General features: G+C 35.9%; 1 long non-coding RNA gene across 1 annotated transcript; it reads right to left on the bottom strand.

Moving 5' to 3' along the window:
- Positions 1–17,050: 17,050 nt before the first annotated feature.
- On the bottom strand, positions 17,051–20,314 carry LOC144425154 (uncharacterized). The gene is made up of 3 exons (XR_013477323.1): positions 20,149–20,314; positions 17,381–19,092; positions 17,051–17,231 (listed from the first exon to the last, which is right to left on the bottom strand). It is a non-coding gene; the product is annotated as an uncharacterized LOC144425154 (long non-coding RNA).
- Between the last annotated feature and the right edge of the window lie 1,902 nt (positions 20,315–22,216).

Raw genomic sequence — 22,216 nt, 5'->3', positions numbered from 1 at the left:
TTTTTCACCTATTCCGAATTCCGATATATGCAAAATGGGCTCTTTTCAGCAATGAATTCCGCATAATTATAAAATTTTGTTCCCGACGACTCAAATTGTATCGTGTAGAGTTTAAGAACCTTATCAATAGAAAATATTAAATTCTCGTGCCACTTGAGCGGAAAGACATGTGAATAAGGTTTGAAAAGTGTATATTTTTTGATTTTACACCCTATTCCGATATATGCAAAATGGGCTCTTTTCAGCAATGGATTCCGCATAATTATAGAATTTTGTTCCCGACGACTCAAGTTGTATTGTGTAGATTTTAATGAGTTTATCAATATCTAATAATAAAATCTCGCGCCAGTTGGGCGAAAATACATGTGACTAAAGTTTGAAAAGTGTATGTTTTACGATATTCACTTTTAAAGTAATTACTCGTGCTGTATTTTTTAATTTCATACTCATGTTTATAAGTTGTTGTTTTTACTTCTCACTTTACATTTTTCTGGCACGCTCTTATTATTTCAATTCACAGAAATAACGAATATAACTTTATTTTTGTATTTTTCTTTACATTCGCGTCCTAATTGCGTATGGGTGAACTTTTCGCTTGGTTGCACACAAAGGTCACCGTGAGAGTCACTTCACAGTGGTACCATACCATGGACTTTGTTTAGTTCACCTTCAAATAGAGAATGAGGTGGAGCTGAGGTGAGAAAGAGGTGGTGCTGGAGTCATTACAAAGTCCAAGAAGAATTGAGAATTAAATGAAAAAGCAATCTCCAATAAGTTAAAAAGCAAGATCACATGAATAACAGGGAAGAAAATATTTCAAAGAAAAAAACACACAAAAATTCTTCCGGCAGGATAAGAGTTATTATTAAGATAGCTCACCAACCTACCTAGCGTATGCAATACATAGCCAAACCGGTTTTAAAAATAATATTTGATCAATCAAATAGAAGACGATTCAAATATCATTAATCAACAGCAGTAATAAATGGATTTTGAGCTTTATGAGTTTATAGCTCCAACTATATGTTCTTATGAAGACTCTTAGTCTTACGAAATATATTATCTATAAAAGCAATTGGTACATGGTTCAAAAATGTGTAAGGCGAATTATACGGTTATATCAATATATAAAATAACAATAAGTGAGAAAATAGCATATCAACATTTGATACGAAAACATTAAATAACAGATTCAGAAACCCAACTACAAGGACTGTTAGGATCTGTGGATCAGATTGAATGCTGACAACACATCAACTCAAGGTCCTGGCAGGAGACAGGTAAGAAGAGAGCATGAGTTTTTTATATTTAAATTTGAAGGTAGTGTATGTGGAGTCGCGTAAACATTGGGGGATACTATTCCAAATTAAAACGCCTTTATATTTTAAGGAATTTTGAGTTTTGCTTAGGGAATAACGGGGTACAAATAAATTAGATTTAGACGAGGAGCGAGTGTTATGCTCATGCATGGAACTAAGTTGAACAAAATGATTGTCAAAGCCGCGGGTAATTTCTGGTTGTGGAATTGATGCATGATCTTAGAGATCTCAAACTTGTGAATGTCGGGCAATTTTAATACCCTGATCTTGTGGTATAGGATGCTTAAGTTGGAACGAATGGGTGCTCTAATGAGAATTCTAATGGCCTTATTTTGTAGGACCTCTAATTTATACAAGTTTGATTGGGAGGCAGCTCCCCAAGCAGCTATAGCATATTGTAAATGGGATTGGAAAAGGGCAAAATATACAGTTCGCAAAGTTGCGTCTTGTACATAGTGCCTGAGCTTTCTCAGAATTCCTACCGATCTTGAAAGTTTTCTGTGTAGTTCAGCAGTGTGGGTGTTCCATTTTAACTGGCTGTCGATATGAAGGCCCAGATATTTGTACGAGTGGACAACTTCGAGAGTTATACCATTTATTTTGATCGAGATGTTTGCATGTCTAGTACGAGTTTTGGGGGTGAACAACATCAATTTAGATTTATCCACATTCACTGTAAATTTGTTACAAACCATCCAATCATATATTTTTTTAATTTCAGAGTTTACTTTGTCTTGGAGCGTATTCAAATCTTTTGAACTGTCAAGCAAACAGGCGTCGTCAGCGAAAAGTTTGGTCAAGAAGTTGAAGGAGGACGACAGATCATTTATTGCGAGGAGGAAAGCAAGCGGTCTCAATACAGAACCTTGAGGAATTCCACAGTGGATGGGGAGCATCGGGGACCTATTGGAATCCACTTCGAGAAATTGTTGTCGACCGAACAGGTAATCGCAAAATAAGTTGCCTGTAGCACCTCGAAAACCATAATGTCTCAGTTTGTGTGAGAGAATAGAGTGATTGACGGTGTCGAAAGCTTTTTTAAGATCGAGGAAAATACAACAAACAAATTCTCCATTATCCAGTTTATCGTAAATATAAGAAATTAGGTCGAGAATAGCGTGGTTGGTCGAGTGATTGGTTTGAAGTCCGAATTGACATTTGTTGATTAGGTTGAATTTGGTACAAATATTGAGCATTCTGCTGTGCAATAGTTTTTCTAAGATTATGCCAAATAGGGGTAGTAATGAAATTGGTCTATAATTTGAAGGATCATTATTACTACCATTCTTAAATATTGGTATCACTCTTGCAATCTTAAGTGAAGAAGGGAAGGTACCTAATCTAAATGACGCGTTGAAAAAATGACTTAGTGCTGGTGAGATGATATCTGCGACAGATTTAAAATGTGGGATGGAATACCATCAGGTCCAACAGCTTTTCCCTTTTTCAGGTTCGCTATAATTTGGAAGACCTCTGAAGGTGACGTAGGTTCAAGAAAAAATGAATTTTGCAGCAGTACCCACTCAAACAGCAGTACCCACTCAAATGACAGCTGGGGATGGATACTCTTAGTATCTGCTCCATCGCGTGCCTCTTACAGTCTTACCCGTTTACATGAGTGCCAATTGGTATCTAAGCTCAGCCAGAGACAAACAGTTTCGGACTGCAGTTGGCGTGACGAAATGTTTTTAAATATATATTCTACAATAAGATTATTTGATTGCATACTACTGAAAGTTCCGCCTTATATGTCTTTTCCCGTTGCACTATTCCTTTATTGATATTCGATAATATGACGCTCATCTGACATAGTTCTTAAAGTGTGTAGATGGGTATAATCTTCTCCACGCTGTTCAGATGGGAATGCGCGAATATATATAAGAATTGCTAATATTGGTTTGCAATGCGATGAAATCCCATCTTGGCATTTCTGCCTCTTGAATTGCTGCGTATACTTATCGGGGAAGTTCTGTGGCGTGGTTATCAAATGAAAAAAAAAATGGGAGTATTTTTTCTACTTCTCTACTACTATCAAACCTTAATATTTTGTGAAAACTTTTTTCCATGCATCCTTTTTTTGAAACATCCCCAACAACCACAATTAATTCTGTTATTAAACTTCCGAAACAAACACATAAAATCATCAACAGATGCATATCACCAAGTAGATATTGCTGAATTGATCTTTATTTTACCATTTTTCATGTAATTCTTTTTGGTAAACCTGTTATCTATCGTGAATACAGCACATTTGACAATGCTGTAGTGTGGCTATTTTGGCCTCACATTTTTGACATTTGTAGTTAGAGCTCTTGGGGCTCTGTCAAACAAAGTTACCTACAAAATATTGGTTGTAAATTGCAAAACATGATCATGTTGTTGGAATAACTTGGCATTTTACCACCCGTATATCATTCATTGTTGAGAATATTGATATAATCATAAAATTTAAAAATCCGTTTTCGTGAAATTTGTGTTGTAGCTGAATTCCAGGGACAGCATGATAACAGGCAAGAAAAGCACGGTCGCCTCTTTTAGTTTATGACAGGGTTTCTTAAAAGGGGACCCCGTCCTCCTTGGATGCCGCTGATCGGTTATCTGGGAGCACGAACAAACAGATGGAAATGCGAATATATAATAACAATGTATTTTTATAGAAGAGAAGAAGCAAAAGTGTTGAGAGTCTTTGGTAGTTTGAAAATCTTTGGCGTGGAACATAAGAATGAACTACATTCTTTCCCGGGGATATACTATAAAATGTAGCAATTTTCTCATTCTTGTTCTCGTGGTATCATTATCTTTCACTGCGTCGTCGTGATCATCCCGCTGCATAACAATTCTCGCCAACAAATAATTGACTGTTCTCCACCGGGTGTATATCCACTTGAACCACGGGCGACTGCATTAGCAGGCTTGTAATGATAATTGCAACAAAAACGGGTATTTTGAAAAAGTACTCTTTATTTTACGCGTATGTTTCGACAGTATTTCCATATACTGTATATGGGTCGCGACCCAAAGCTGGGCTCAACAAATACCTAAAAGTTATTGATTTTTTTTCCTAGTAAATTTGGTGCTTGCGTAGTTTGTGCACCAAGCTTGCGCACAACCTGAACATAGTATTGTAACAGGTTATGGTGCAGATTGTGCGTCATTATGATGCACATGTTTGACGAAAAACACTAATACAAATATCTCAATAAATACCTAAAAGTTATCGATTTTATTTCCTAGTAAATTTGGTGCTTGCGTGGTTTGTGCACCAAGATTGCGCACAACCTGAACATAGTATTGTAACAGGTTATGGTTCAGGTTGTGCGCCATTATGATGCACAGGTTTGACGAAGAACACTAATACAAATATCGAGCCGTAAAAAAAAATTGCTCAAGGATGCAAACTCCACACCCATGTAGAAATGATGGGCAATGACCCCAAGATGAATAATCACAAATAAAAAAAACTATATGTTTGAAATCAAACTTGGGCCAAAAAGGTCCCCTTATCTGCCGGACTACTATTTATTACAGGCAAAAAATAATTGTTTAATTAAATGGGATGCATTGTCATTATATAGCGATGGATAGATGATCTATGATGACATTCTGCTTGGGACAGAGAAAAATTTATCACACCATGCAAAAAACACACAAAATTTTACTATCTATGCCTTGGCCAACTCAAACACCAATACCATGCCTTAACATAAAATGCATGCATACATAAATGATATAAAAACCACATCCAATTACAATGACCCACAGCAAATTAAAATCTGAGGGGGAGAATCCAACTTAGCTCTACTACTCGCCTAGTTGCAATAAGTAGTAACCTTGCAGGAACTATATTATACTATCTACAACCCTTATTCCACCACTCAAACATAAGACCAAGCGTGTATGATAAGGACATCACAGCTAGTAAACGGTAAAAACACGAGCGTGAAGTGATAGAATGTGTGCAGTTATTTAAAGAAAATATCATCCGGGGATGTCAGCTACCTGTATATTTAAAAAAAAAACATGCATGTCACAATAACATTTCTTTGGTGCTGGACTAGGTCTGGCCAAGTCATTGCAAGATATAACAATATTATTATAGCTGTTCAACATTTTCATTAAAACAATAATGTGCAAGTGTGGAGTGTCCCAAGTTTTTGTCATCGAATACCACCAGTAGTAATTTTTAATATTTGGAAACTAAATGAGACTTGACTTGTTTTTGAAAAGATTTTTTGGACTTTAACCACTTCAAATTTAAGGGAAGAGAATTCCAAAGTTTGGGTCCAGTAAAAGACAAGGAATGCTGACTCACAGATTTACTCATGAAAGGTACGAATAAATCAGAACTACTTCTTCGGTTGCAGGTATTTTTGACAAGTATGCCATTAAAGCAATTGGGCAGCGCATTATCATGAAAGTCGTAAGCTAGGGATAATATTTCAAATTTCATCATGTCTTCAACCTTAAGTATATTTAGTGATTTGAAGTAAGGGTCTACACTTTCACGTTTTCTTTTACCAAAAACTGTTCTTAAAAAATTATTACAAATACTGTTATTTGTCTCAGTTTTGAGACAAGTGTTTTATTACCATGAAGCCAGACTGAACAACAATATCGAATATGGCTAAGTAGTAATGATTGAAACATTGCTAGTAGAGCTGATTGATCAACACACTGGGATACTTTGGCAGAAACTGCTTGGATTCTTTTTGTTTTACCAATAACATGCATTATTTGTGATTTCCATGACAGATTTTCATCAAAGATAACTCCTAGAAATTTTATTTCTTTCACTCTTTCAATTTCATTGCCATTGAGCAGTAGTTTTTTTGAACAACTCACACTTTTATGCTTGCTTGGATGGAATAATACAAATTTAGTTTTGTTATCATTGAGAGATAATTTATTAACTAACACCCAGCTATGAATGTTGGTTAGTTTTTGGTTTGCAACTGTGAATAGATCTTTCCCATGAAGAATCAAGTCAGTGTCATCAGCAAACATGATCGACTCAGAGGATTTCAGACACCTGGACATGTCATTAATGTAAGCTAGAAAAAATAATGGGCCAAGTAAAGATCTTTGTGGAACTCCGTGCTTCATGACACAAATATTTGTAGAGAATGAGTTGTCATATTGGACAATTTGCTTCCTGTCTTGAAGGTAGCTCCTGATCCAATTGAATGGGACGCCTTTAATTCCATGTGGTTTGCATTCAAACGCCTTGGTCAGTTTGTGTACCAAAACATTAGCAGCCATAGCAGTGGAGTGATGCTTGCGGAAACCGAATTGATGCGAGTGGAAAACATTGTTAGTTTCTAAGTAGTTTGACATTCTACTATACATTATTTTTTAAAGAATCTTAGAAAATGATGGTAAAAGACTAATAGGTCTATAGTTTTCAAGATCTGAAACACTACCCTTTTTGAAAAGAGGAAGAACTTTGGATGTCTTGAAGCTTTCAATGAATAACCCACTAGATAGTGAAAGATTAAATATATATGTCAGGATATCAATAATATGTTCTGGAACATATTTCAATATTTTGGATGGAATACCATCGATTCCAAAACTTGACTTGGGCTTCATATCGCGTATGATATTTTTTATTTCTAATGATGTAGTTGGCCTTAAGAACATGGATGAGGATTCTTGCTTCCCAAGATATGAAATGTAATTTTTGTCACAGCCAGCTGGTTGTGGCATACAGTCGAGCAGGCTTTGTGCCACTAGGGAAAAGTGTCCATTAAATTTATTTGCAATTTGTGTATTACTGCAATCAAAGGACAAGAATTTGTTTTATTTTTACCAATAAGTTCATTAATTGTTTTCCACACTGCCTTGATGTTGCCTTTGTGAGAAGCAAATTTAGATTTGTAATAATTTGATTTCTTTTTGTGGAGCAATCGAGTATAAAGGTTCCTGCATTCATTGAACTGTAATTTGTGCTCGTCATTTATGTTTTTATTGTTTATTAATTTCTTATAAAGTTTTTGTTTGACTTTGTTGAGTTTGCGTAACTCAGTATCATACCAAGGTTTGTTTGATCTGTTTGTCTGTTTTTTGTAAGGAAAAGATTGAGAGTAAGCAGTGGGGAATTTTTCGAAAATATTTTCAAAGCAAGTGTTGGGATCCTGGATGCTGCTGAAGTCATCAATATCAATAGAATTCAGTTCATTCATAAAAGTATTCAAGTTGGACGAAGTAAACTGGCGTAAAGCGTTTCAATTCTGGTCTGAATTTGCTTTTCTAGAAGAGAGCATTGTACAATTGGCAGATGATCAGAAACACATTCTGCTAAAACAGCACTGTTAATTTTTTTATCATATACGTTTGTCCAGATGTGGTCTACACAGGTAGCAGAACTTGAAGTTATCCTGGTGGGGCAGTTTATCAGAGAATAATAGGCCAGGTTGTGCATAATATCAACAAATAGACTGGTATTCATATTGGACTCATCAATAAGATTATATATTTGAAGTCACCCATTATATAATTATAATGTAACCTGTTCATCTTTGGGAGAATTTGGGACAAGAGATTCCGAAAGTTAGCATTGTTCAATTCATCAGTTAGTGGTGATCTATAAATAGTACCGCAGGTTATTATTTTATTTTCCAATGATATGTCAATGAATATAGATTCAAAAACCTTTTCGCACATTATAGTAATATCTTTGCGGACAATGTATTTTAAATCCTTTCGAATGTAGAGACCAACACCACCACCTCGATGATGAGATCTACTATTAGAGATAAAAACATAGCCATCCAGTGCATTGAAATGGCCATTTGTACCAGATACAATCCATGTTTAATTTACAGCAATTACATGAGGCTTACTTACAATTCAGTGAATTAACTAGTGCTTCAAATTTTGTGAATTTTAAAAGGCTAAAGATCTGATATTGATTGAAAGAGTCATGAAACCACATTTAAGGGCATTGACATCACTGGAGCAGATATATTGATTTGAGCAATTGTACAAGTGTTGTTGAATTCATCAGTATCAGTATTGGCTGATTCAAGAAACATTTTTTTGAGGTATTCAGGATCAAGAATTTTGGTAAGTGGCTGGGCTTCAGCTGTTTCTGTATGAAGGGGAACAAATAACTCAGATATTTCATCATCAGAGAGACAAGAGAATGGCATACAATCTATTTCACAAAGGAAACAGCACCAAGGTATCTCATCAGCTTCAGATTCAAGATTTTCATATTGTTGTCCAGAAATATTGGTACATTTTAAGTGTATCCAAGAAGAACAAATGTCACAATAAAGAGCTTTTTGATTGATTCGAACTGATTTGTGGCAATTTCTACATGGGTATTTTAAATTAGTTTTCATGGCAGTGGCACAACAAAATAAAAGTAAAAAATGTAAAATGAATAAAATAAGTCAAATATCTAGTCTGGCTATATAGGTTTCCATTGATCCATTGAGAACAATTGATCAGACAGCATTAGCCTATTTAAATAAGAAAAATGGAGATTAGGAATGAGTTGATCGTTCCCCTCTGCTCATAGGCTACAGCTACGTCTTGAGGTTGGTCCCACTGAACGGGCAGCAGCCTTGGAGTAGAGGGAACGAGAGAGAGTAGTGATATCATTTAAAGAAGATATTAGTCGCCATTTATCTAGGTAAGCGTAGATAATCCCATTCATTGTGCACACTTTTTGTTTTCCGAAGGCTTCCTTGGCAGCGTTGAGTAGCTTGAGCCTGCTACGGGTCAGGGACTCAGTGATGGACAATCCGCTGCCTTTGAGTTCTTTTTTTCTACCATACACCATATTCTTCGTTGATCTTCTGACGAATTTGATGATGATGGGGTTCTTCGGAGATCTTGATTTTAATTTGTGAGTAATATCAATGACAGTGTTAATAAAATGGTTGGGCTTAAGGCTGTCGTTGAGAGTTTTCACTACGAAGTCTTCGAACTTATGGTATTCAGTTTCTGGCACAGAACTACAGCCATGGAGAATCACACAGTTTCTTCGGCTGTATTGTTCTAAATCGTCCTGTTGCTTTTCACAAGTCTCCAGCCTGCTAATAATCTCCTGGATCTTGGAGGAGATTTGAGCCACGTCATTCTGGAACTTAATGATGTCCTGGGACTGGTTGCCATGGTCTTTAGAGGCAGACAATAGAGTTGCATGTGACATTAGCTCTTCTTGCTTGGCCTGGGGAGATGAGATAGCTGCAAGAATCTGGGTTTGGACTTCCTTGTTCATCTTGAAATAACGTTAGCGCAGTAGTGTGATTGATTGCGAGGTGAAATTAGTTAGGTATGCAGATAGTATATCCAGTAAGATCCACGTACAAAAATAGTACAGAAGGTAGTAGGCTATCGTACTTTCAGTCTAACCAAAGATTACAATAACATCTGCAAACGTACTTATAACTTATATCTCTGTCTGTCTGTTAAAGCGGTCCTGTGGGGATTGACTAAAACTTCAAGCAGTTTTACTTCAAGCAGTCTCAAATCTGCACATATATATAAAATAGCCCTGGTAATATTATTAGCTATTTCTCGAAAGTCAAAGGTTATGAATGTGTCTAATTGGCCAAATTTTGTGCCCTGTAAATTCTTTCAGCATGATCTCGTAGTTCCACATCTAAACAACCATACATATGCTAACCTTTTATAATCGTACTGTTCAATTATTCTCGCAATGAGATGGAAGTTATATAACCGTAAATATATACTACTACTATAACTCATTAGCTATATGGACCTTTCCTCGAGCATCGACTTCTTTGTTTACTTCGTGACATTGGCCAATCAGCAAGATGCAGAAAGTGACATAACAATGCCCCCTTTTCGCATCCGCTCAGACACTTTTCTCACTCAGACAGATTTTCAAGCGTGGTTTTGAACTCTATTCGTTAGTTTTCAGTTGTGTTTCGGAAACTTAAATAAAAATCAGATAGTTCAATGATCACTCTGTCTTCCTATGAGTTTTAATTTAATTGCAGTAAAAAAAATTAGTGTAGAAATGGCTTTCATAGACTAGCCTGAAATTCATCAACGGTACTTTTAAAAAACAAATTGTCCTATGAGTTTTAATTTAATTGCAGTAAAAAAAATTAGTGTAGAAATGGCTTTCATAGACTAGCCTGAAATTCATCAACGGTACTTTTAAAAAACAAATTGTTGTATGCGATGAATCCTAATGATGGTTTGAAACACATACTCCATTTTACAGGCGCCAAATCGCAAAAGCACTCTTAAAATAGTCTCCTAAAAAACTCTTAAAAATTTTGCAATGGTAAAGTATGGGAAGAATTTTCCGGGGGTCAAAGGTCGGGGAATAGTCCATTGTGATTACACTGCCTAAAAGTACTTGGAAAATAAATAATTCGAAACGAAATGAGTTTGAAATGCGTTTTAGACATTGCAATTATTTGGGATATTCTGGACCTAGTGTTATTTTGGTTTGCTTTATTCCTGGCACCCGACCAGCGGCTGAGCAAAGAGACTTTCACGATACCAGTTTTATTCCACTAGGCAAAGGCAAAAAAAAAATCCTGATCTCACCAGAATAAAATGCAAAACAGTACCAAATCTCCAAACAAATTGACAAACGAAACCTGATAAGCAGACTAACGAAGCTAAAACAAACCGAGGCTGTCGCGTTACCGCGATTTGTCGGACCAATGACATTAAACAACATGATAGGCAACTCTGACGTCACTCCATAAGGCTACAGGCGAAAGATTGTATTTCATGATACGCTCCAATGCACATATTTCTCGTCGCCTTTCGCGACCGTTCTCCGCTCGCTTTTGCTACACGGCGTTTTCTTTACGTGTAGTACCTGCCTATTTGCGCCTGTGACGAAAGAAAATAATCCTTATATCTAAGAAGTTTTGCTCACTTGGAAAGCTGGAATTGCAGACAAGCTGTGAAGAGTAATTCTGGACATCATAGACGTTTTTTTATCAGAGAAGATTACAAACGCGATAGCGTAAAGATTTGTGTGGAACATTTTGCAGAAAATGACAAAGTTCAAAGTTAGTAATTTTAATGTTTGCGCTTAAACATTGAAATTTCATTTAAAGAGGGTGTCATACAAAACAGCAAAACTGTTTTTACTTCTTTTTACGGTGCTGTGGTACAATTCCATAACACTAAGTTTGCACCTATCGAACTTGCTTAAGTAGGTGAATTTATTAGACATATTACATATTCAGTTAATCGTACGTAACATTTCCGGTACATTATGCCCCGTAGATAGGTTTGTGTCTAAATTTAGCTCATAGCTCACTAATTAATATTATCTTCGATGCAGGAGGTTGCAGGGCTAAAATCAACTTTCAGCCTTACCGATCACCTGACAATGCTCATTTAGTTTGGCTCGCGCAAGTTCTCTTGAAAGACTTGTGTGAATGGGATGTTTTGCCTTCCTCCGATTTTAGAAGACAAATTTATTCTGAGGGATTTCGCATATAATTCTCATTGATTGTTGGCTGTTTATAATTTCTATTAATTGTGAATTCTGATTATAACAAAGAGTTAAAAAAATTTTTACGTAATTTACTAGCACCTTTTTCTTGTCAATACTCCAAGCTGAGGTAATAAACAAGACAATACATTTATGTCATCTGGAAGCAAAATATGCACACTAATTAAAAGTTTGACACATTGAGATAGTACACCATGACAGGAAATACAAGTTAAAGATATATATAACCATCACGTGGTAATTAAAATTAAAAAAAATTTAATAGGGACTGTAGAGTATGAAAAGTTCAAGACAAAGAAAAGAACAAAAGTTCATAGCTCATGAACTCTCAATTTTGCCCCCATTGCTTTGTGAAGGCCAATATATTCCGACTGGCTGAATTGGTTTACCTTTATGATAGCAACGATTTTGTATTCAATATAGCGAGATTTTTTTCAATTTAATTGAAGTGATATTATTTCCCAAAGCAATGCTTGAATCGTCTAGAATAGATCAGTCAAACTCATGGGTTTTCGAGAGCCGCATTGCATTTTGAAAATTGTAAAAAGGGCCGCAAAGAGTTTTTGCTAATGTATACTTAAAAGATAGTTTCAGTTTGTGACATATCTTGTGATGCAACTAAACAGTTGGATTAAGTTTTATTATTTTCTTTAATCTCAAATGCAATTACATATTAATATTTGCATTCCACTATTATTGCAAGTTACTTTTTTTTTACAAAAAATCATAAAATTCTATGTACAACCATCAAAATTATTTTTAAACAAGGTTTGGATAAGGAAAGAATATTACATACACTTAATCTAAATATATGGACCTAAAATTGACAAAAATACTACAGTATAAACTCATTGTTTTTTTTAATTACATTTGTCGTGACGTTTGGCATCTTTTATGTGTCACCAGCATACTAAGGCCAGGCTGAAATGATTTTATAGTACCAACTCTAACTCACGAGGTCACATGATCATGGGTTAATATGGATCTTTGCAAATGTTTAAATAATTCCAGTAATGCAAAAAAGTTACTTTTATCATTTCATGTATAGATCAGTAAAAAACAAATGACAGATTTTTTTCGACAAGACATTTCGCGCCACATTGCGTGGCATAGGATTGCTTAAATTATTATTGATAATGATTTTTAGTAACTAAGTCGTTGTATAATTATATTAATATACAAACACATGGAAATTTTCTGTTCGAAATTGCTCTTCGAATTTGTCATATTGACTGCTGAGCTTATTGTGTTTTTTCATTGTACTGATGGAAATATGACAAATTAAACAGAATTCTTCTTTGCTTCAGAATTTTGTGAAATGCAGAAATATTGCAACTCCCATTTTCTTCGAAAATGCCACCTTCTTCATGTACTTGCGTTTAATTTATTCACGCAAGTGTTTTATTCAAGGATTCTTCTGCTAGCTTGATGTGTATGTATTCTTAATTGGGTCAAAATGTAATTTTTCAAAATTACTTTCAGTAAATTGTTTTTTGTGTGAATAATCAATTTCACTTTAAAAGGTTTAAAAAATCTATTACATTTAGATATAAAATACTATTACAATTATTGTTAGGCGTTCGAGGGCCGCACTGGAAGTTCTCTGGGGCCGCGAGTTTGACATCCCTGGTCTAGATTAAAGTTGGCCAAAATATATAACAGTATTTTATCGTGAATCATGATTATACCTTTTCCTGAATTTCTTCTATAGTACTACCAAAAGTTGATGAATTAAATATAACACATGTGTAGTGAGTGACCCGTAATCCTCATTTTCCAAAGCTGTTTTAAGTATGTCTGGCGTGTTTTGTGCCCTTTTACAAATAAGACCGCTTATGGAATCTTACGCTTTGGAATTTTTAGTTATTTTCCTCAAGCCCTGCAGAATATGGAGGCTATACACAACTCTACCGGAGGGTCAAATATCTTTGCATGCCTCCATAGGTTGTTCTTCTATTGCAAACATTTATGAGGTACTCTAATTATATTTCTCGGAATCACACTTGATAACTCGATCAATGATATGTCGCCAGACTTCTGATATCTCCTCTCTGCTACAGTTGTCCTGTGAATAAATAATAGGAAATTGAGGTTAGACGAATAGTTGAAAGTTTTGCTTTATGTCGGCTTAATTTCTTGATTGATATACTTACTATTTTTGCTATTGCTTCTTATGCTGCAGGAGTCTCACAATGCTTAGACAGGTTTGTCCACAACTATATGATTTAGAATGGAAAAGCTAATGAATCCAATATCTCATGTTTTATGTAAAAAATTTCTACTGAATTTGGTATATAAACCAACTAATAAAAGGGTTTAGTCAGAAAATTACAAGCATTCGTGGCTCCAAATACTTGAGAGATCAGACTATACAATATCGTCCGGTATGAGTGAATGTTAGGTGAACTTGTTAACCCTTTGATTCAATACGCAAATAAAAGTGAATGAGCAATAGTATGTTACAGCAATGAGTATATACCCTCACTGATTAAAAAAAATCTAAATGGAGGTGCATGAACAATTTGAAATCATAAGGGTTAAGTAAATATGCAATTTCGGCAAATGGGCAACTACGTACCGTACTGAATTAATAACTTCGTAGTACTTGACAAAAGCTGGCTTTCCCACATGTACTTAACAGTGCGATGTCCGGGTGTGATTATACAACAATAGTATTTACCTTACCTTTTTCCAATTTCTTTTTACCTCAACTTTCCAAAATATCATTAAAATCAACAGCAACTGTCAAAGCAGGCACGAACACCATTCGTGCTATGCCTTGAAAGCAGCACACATCCGCTCGTTTTCGTCTCGTCAAGTATGTGCATTGGAGCGTGCTATCAGATACGATCTTCGGCCAAAAATGCCGGAGTTGCGCATCATGTTGTTTAATGTCATTGGTCGGACCCAAAGTGACTATAACCTTGTCGCCTTATTGTTTACTACTAGAAAAAGCTCCAAACTAGCATTAGGTATTCTGATCAAACACCAACAGGAAAAAACCGGCGTCCCAAATACCCAGCAACCACACTATTTCTAAATTAAAAATATTCACCTCAGATAAGAGTTCCAACTTTTTTTCAGAATTTTCGAATAGAGCATCTCCCATATGTCTGCAATTGGTTATATCAAACCAATTATTGACGAATTCACAAAAGAAGGCGGTTGTCAAAGCATTTTCATCCATAGCTTTGTGTGCGACAAGTGTTCTCAATGCCGATGCAGTGGTGTGGCTTAGTAACTGCCAAAATATAAAACGATGGAAACTGCTGTACCGAACACCCATCATTAACAAATTGAATGAATATTTACTTACCTGCGAGGCGGTGTTCACTCGCATTTTTTCGTAGTGTGATGGATTAACATTTTTTCTCGCAAGTTTAGGTGCTAGTTTCAGTTCTTTTCCATCTTGCAACTCCACCAATGCATGGAAAAATTTTGAGGATACCTTAAGATAAATAATGAAATGTGTTATATAATCACATACGAAAACATACATAATATGATAACTAAGTAGTAAAACTCACCACTGAAGTTGGCAAATTATATTTTTCTACTGTTGATTTTGGTAGTTCCAGATCATATTTTAATACAGCAGATCTCAAATTTTTTAACAGATGAGGCACATCGGCCATAAAATATAAATTTTCATTAGCAAAATAGGGATGAACAACACATGGTGAAATCTGAAACCTGTATAAGTGTAAAATATGAATGACCATATTATATTGTAACATTTTAGCCAATAATAACATACATCAAACTTCTACCTGTTTGTAATCACTCCCGCTTCTTTCCACATACCCTGGTTGGATGAAGCCATGTCACTAACCACATTAACAACCTTGTATTCGCATTCTCCAAGGTGACATATAATCTGTTTAATCATCCCCCACAGCTGATATGGGGCTACGGACATGCCGGTATAAAAATATGCTAAAATAGCAAAATGTTATTTTGTCACATACACTCAATTACTCGATAAATATTAAATTCTCTTTTTATGTCAATATTTCGCATATTTGGTACGAAGCCGTTTTTGCATTATGAGCGGGGATTTGTACAAAGATCTAATGTTTCAACTGACCTATTAGTTGCTTCCACTTTGTTGTTATGCCTTTAACCATAAAACATATAATATGGGATGCTACGTTGGAGTCAGGTTCCTTTGCTGTTGAAAATTCGGAACTAATGTATCCGATAAGCCGATGCAATCCGGGATCAAAATCCACTGCCTTGGCTATTTGAATTTCATCAAGCATCAAAGAACATAGTTTTTCTGTCGCAGTCATATTTACACCTTTTAATTGCATCCATTCCAGCACAGTGTGCTGTATTCCTGGAGCAAAGTCTAAACTGACAATGCGCCGACACAGTGTGCGGTAAGATGGCAATGGATAGCCGAGACTGCAAAGGAATTTGTACCTAAAAGCAAAACGAATACCGAATTCTGATATAGCATTATTTTTCGAAGACAGTCCAGTTCAAAGACCATAGCAAATAAACTGCTTTATATGTATGAAGAAAATGACAGCTATGTATAAATATCATAATTTCACCCTTGCACTCCCGTTGCACACCGAATTTTAAGCGCTGTTGAAACAGTCTCATTTTCCCACATAACTGGCTTTCCCGATGAATTCTTCATTGCATCCATTTGATCTTTGTTTAAAAAACTACCAACTCTCAAATCCACATTATCTATTTTTTGCTTCAACTGATGGATCTAGACGCATATGAACACAATTCTGAATTAGGGTAAACCAGTAAATTTCTAATAAGAGTTTTACTTCTTAGGTGGAGATGTACATCTTTCTGTGTGATGTATATGAATACCATGTTATTCTTTTACTATGCACTTTAAAAGCACGAAAACTACACCTAATTAGAGATTCAAGAACTCCTGACTCAGTTATCCTGGTGAGAGTAGCCAATATCCCGTATAAGTCTGTTCTGTTTCTTGAACTGCCAGATGATTATAAAACATGGGCATACTTGTCTTTTTAAGCGTCGGATCTCTAGTTCTTTCTCTCTGCATTGAACACATTCGCCATCAACCTGTTCTAATGAATCTCCTCCATCTAACTCATTGTTTTCTTCCCTAGAATCTTCCAGCATCTCGTTATTCTTAACAAATACTTCGCACTGAACATCGCTAACGTTTTCTATAGTAGCAATGCTCCTCGGCTATATCTATAAATATTTTGAAATGTAACAAATATTAATGAGAGAACTAAATTACCTACATAAATTTTGTTAAATTACTCACTGCCTGAACACGAAATCTTTTTTGCCTCGGTTAACATTGCACGCTTAAGAACACGTCGCTGGCTTGTTAATAGTTTCGGACAATTTGGGACATCAAATAGGGTAGGAATCGCGTTTGGTTTCAACTTGGTATTGCCATCCAATCTTTGACCTTCAAACTGAGATTTCTCAAAATGATCCTAAAAAGGAGTGAAATGTGTCAACACGACCTTTATAACATTTATTAGGGCAATTACAATGCACTAGGGACTAGGTAACGTTTAAATGAGAAATATAAACTAAATAAATGTGAAAAGGTTACACAAGATTAAAACGTCATAAATGTCACCTGGCACAGACGAGCATTTTTGGATGGAAACCATTTATCTCGACGGCAGTTGATTGACCATCGTTTTCGCCTGGAAAGATCTGTTGGAAACCTGAACATTCTTTTTCCCTTCTCATATCTTCCGGTACAATTCAGTGCTGAGCATCCTACCATCTTGATTTATTTCGTGGTATCTATGTACAGTACTATTAAAATTGGACTGAACAAGTTTATATTAATTTAGGCGTTATAAAAACTAGTATTGGCAAAATGAATGAGGACCAGGTGAATGAAAAGACCCGTAGGAAGCGAAAATTTACGGCCACAGAACATTACCCAGAGTGGCTAACCGGAATCGACTTTCCATGTACATGTAGTTGGCCACATTTTATTGTCTTTCTCTATCTTATGTGTTCCGATCACAATATAATATGTCTTTGTAGTACCCGAGCTATCACTATATTTATGGAATAATATGCGATGATTCTCTCTCATTTTGCGGGATCATCTGAAGATCCCGTTTTGACTTTGGCGAACTTCTCTCTCGTGGAGGTTATTGCGTTTTTATGATATCAGTCAAAAACAATTATTTCCACTTATATATAGTGTGTACTGTGTAATCGCCTAAACAACTACATTTTCAAGCACGAGATCCACACTGGGCCGAGTTCGACTGCTCATGAACTAACTAAAGCATATTTACTCTTGACATGACGGAGATTTCCACTGATATAAAACAAGTAAACATGATTTCCACACTTTCACATTACTGCTCCAAATAGTTTTAATCGCAATAGCGAAACATTTACCACCTCCTAAATTGGGAAACACCCGCCCAAAAATGAAGCCCACCAAGCAGAATGCTCTGGTTCTGACTGTAGTATAAGCACTTTATGGAATGGAAGCCTGATATCAAGATGTCCAAAACTCAACAGTCAAATATATTAGAAGTTTGTTATATTCAATATAATGATTTAGTTCCATTAGCAACATTTTGAAAAATCAAAATTCGCAAATTGTCGATTGAGACGTACATTTGTCATCGACCAAGCAGGGCAAAGCAATGTTCATCAAACGCATGCAAAAATGTGATAACAAAGGTCTTCATCTTTGCGCTATTTCAAATGTGATTGAAGCAAATACATACAGAATAATGCAGTTTTGTAATTAAAGTTATTTTCAGTATAGAATATGTTCTATATTTGAAAATCTATTTTTGAACAAATTCTGAATATTTAGGCATTCGGTTTTAGCCATTCCGTTGAAATACGATGGACATAGTCATAATCAAATACATAGGAAGACTTAAACGATGGTAAAGCTTCACTTTAAAAAGTACACTACATTGAAAAAACATTGCCATTTAGCTGAATCAAATGAAAAGCAAATTTTGTGAAACCAGGCTCAGCTGGAAGAATTTAGCACCATCTTCTTATGACGCTTGGGTGTGACATTTAAGACTTTGTGCACATATTGATGTGCTTTATTAGAAAAAGAGTAAAAAGTCAAGTTTTTCTTCCTAGGGTCTTTATCACGGCATCAATGGATTTTACATGGTTGCGCGACCCGACAGATAAGGCATTTTACTGTTTTTAAATGCTGTAAGAAAACCCTTAATCTTTTATTAATTTGTAGGCGAATCAACGTTCTGCGAGTATGGGCGGCCATGGAGCACATTGTCCAATTTCCCTTCCCGCTCCTGCTTCACAAATAATGAAGATTTCTTTTTCGACCTGCAAGGAATTTTGATAATTGTTGAATAAAAACAATCTTGCTCATCACATAAGCTAGCAAGATTATGATACAGATGATTTTATACTGTAATATCATTTGTAGAGCAATTGTATATGAATGACACCTAACAGAACCTACAGACAGACAGGTACACTTTCCATCTGTAAAAAATTTCAAGTTCAGAACAACGAACTACTCTACCTCTTACTATAATTTCTACAAAAATTACCTCATAAAATATGTGACATTTGTTATTTTTTTAAATCCTGGGTACAAGTTACCATTTTTCAGTAATCAAACTCATTAATCCTTTAGGATTCACACATTAGGATAGGATAGGATTTACATATTTATCCCGGGGGAGAGGAAAGCCGATAAGACGGCTTAACCATATGGCGAACCACGGCCTCTCGACCGGTTACCAGTCCATGTGGGGTATGGGATTAGTTTTAGTTATTTGTTTTTCGGAAGCATAGACTTGATGGTGGAGGAAGCCGTAACCGACCAGCGGTTACGTGAACCACCCTACGACGGCGAGGAGTCCAGCAATCCTCTCGCACATAACTACCCCGCATGGGATTCGAACCTACGAACCCACGCAGGGTAATCAGAGATGCGGTGGCGAGCGTATTCCTAACGCTTAGCACGATGAGCCACACCGCCGCGCCATTACGCTCCATGCCTTTACAGCATGTCAACATGTAGAAAGACTAAATGAAACAAAATCTGAACAGCAAAGATCCCAAACTACACACTGACAGGCCATAAACCAGTAAACACAGATATTGTTACGAATACGGTACCGTACTACTAGGCGATTTTTTATACTTATGACATGTTTGCTCACTTCAATCATTATCTCTTTCGCTACAAGAGTATACGAAAAACAGGCAACCCAACACAAAACGAGAGAGAAGTTTGCTCCATATGTATTTGCAGCTCAGTGCCCAAGACGCAGTGCGGTTAAAATGAGATACTATCACAGCTTTCACGAAACCGCACGGTAAAATTATTATTATACTAGGCAAACAGCAAAAGAAAAATACTAAACTCACCAGAATGAAATCCAAAACAGTTGCAAATCAAAGACTAAATGACTAACGAAACCTGATCAGTAGACTGACGAAGCCAAAACAGACTGAGCCTGGTCGCGGACCCGCGCTTCGCCGGACCCAGAATGGCGGCCGATACGCATCATTGCACTCGGTGTCCTCACTTGGGTTATAGCACTGAACTGGAAATATATGGAACGATCTTCTCTCTCGTTTTGCGTTGTCGCTGCGCGGGACAATTTGATCGCCGCCATCTTGGCACTTATGCTTCCAAACTTTCTTCCTGCTGGTAGGGTAGTTCGCTGGTTTTGGCTTGTTTTTCGTGTTTAAAAGCTGCTAGTTTCATAATTGGGTATTTACGTTCAAACTTCCCTAAGTATAGGTGGCTAGGTTAGTATTTGTCACTAGCTAGTTAGTATTTTTTTTTTATATTTTAGGATGACAGTACGATATAGTTACGGAATAGTTTAACTAAAGGTACGGTATGGCATTGCCAAAAAAATCTGAGGCGGAGAAAATGATTGGAAAAAGTAGCGGTATTGGTACTCAGTGCTCCGCATATGGTTGCAAAAAACGTTTTAAAAGGAAGGACTTTCGAAGTGATAGCGAGGGAGATGATGACGAGGAAAGTGTGCTGAAACGAAAATATCCAAGGACATTTCATAAGTAAGAAAAATAGCCCAGCAGTTTGTGTTGACAATATCAGTTTTCAGTTGTCTGCCAGTGTGTGTTTTAGCAATTTGTTCATATTGTAAATTGTTCATATTGCTAAACATTGTAAAAGATAAAGCTAGTTAAATTATCATGATATACAGATATATGTTAGAGTAAATGCATACAGGTATAGCTGTCTCGGTACAGTATTGAGGCTCGTCTTCTGTAACTATAAGGTCAGAAGTCAGTTTGTAGTAAAGTTGTAATTTAGTCAAAAGTTGTTGGAAAAATTGTATAAGCATTTAAATCATTTGGGCTGAAGGCGACAGCAAGTTTATAACATACAAAGTGGTCAACAATTTAGCGCATAAAACTATTATTGACTAGAAAAGAGCGTTTTTGACTATACAGATAGACTATGTTAAATCCAAATTCTGGTTCTGGCCTGCTTCAATTCAAGTAGCTCAAATCCGAATAAATTGTGCACTTACTGCATGAAATGATTATCAGTTCTTTTTTGCTCATACATAATTAACAATATTTTTCTCAGATTTCCTTTGAATAAGGCACTTTACGAGAAGTGGGTAACTGCTTTGAGGAGGGCGAATTGGATTCCAACTAGTTCTTCACGTTTATGCTCTGACCATTTTAGAGAGAGCGATATTAAGAGAACCGGGAAACGCACAAGAATTAAGGACAATGCTGTTCCGACCTGATTCAAATCATTTCCAAAATATTTAAGAAAGGTATGCATAAGATAAACAACAAATTGAATCCTCAATAATTTTAAATGTTGTACCCAAAGCGACAAAAAATCCTGTCACATATTTTAATGGGTGTTTTTTCATATATCAGGCAATTAAGATCACTATAGCATGCAGATACCTAGTATTTTAGCTTATGGTAATAGACTTGATCTGTTATGTATTTTAATTTTTAGTTTATCGGAATAACTATATAAAATCATCTGTTTATGTGATGTGTGAGATTTTTTTTTACGACAAATGCCTTCTAAATTTTCAAAATTCTCGTTTTTTGCCACATGCTTCGGTTCAACGCATCTAAAGTGGGACATGCTCATGATCATCAAAATTTCTTGCAGGTCAACGAACAGCGAAAGTCACCGACAAAAAGAAAATTTCATTCATGTGTAAAGCAGAAGTGGTCAGTGCAGGAGAAATTTAACAATGTGCTCCATGACCACTCATATTCACAGGTCATTGCTTCACCTACAAAGTTAAAAAAATTAAATCTCAGCGTTTCATTTGTGCGATATAAAATGAAACGCTTTTTTTGCCACTACTGTTTTCAATTTTGTCCTATTTGTGTCATTACTCTTGTTTCACGATTATTAGTTACAATAAATTAACATGCTTTATTATAGGTATAATGTAAAATGTGAACCGCCAACCTTATT

Source organism: Styela clava, chromosome 7, assembly GCF_964204865.1.
Source record: "Styela clava chromosome 7, kaStyClav1.hap1.2, whole genome shotgun sequence".
NCBI lineage: Eukaryota > Metazoa > Chordata > Ascidiacea > Stolidobranchia > Styelidae > Styela > Styela clava.
Note: the sequence above shows the minus strand (reverse complement) of the source record. Positions and strands in the feature narration are given on the sequence as shown.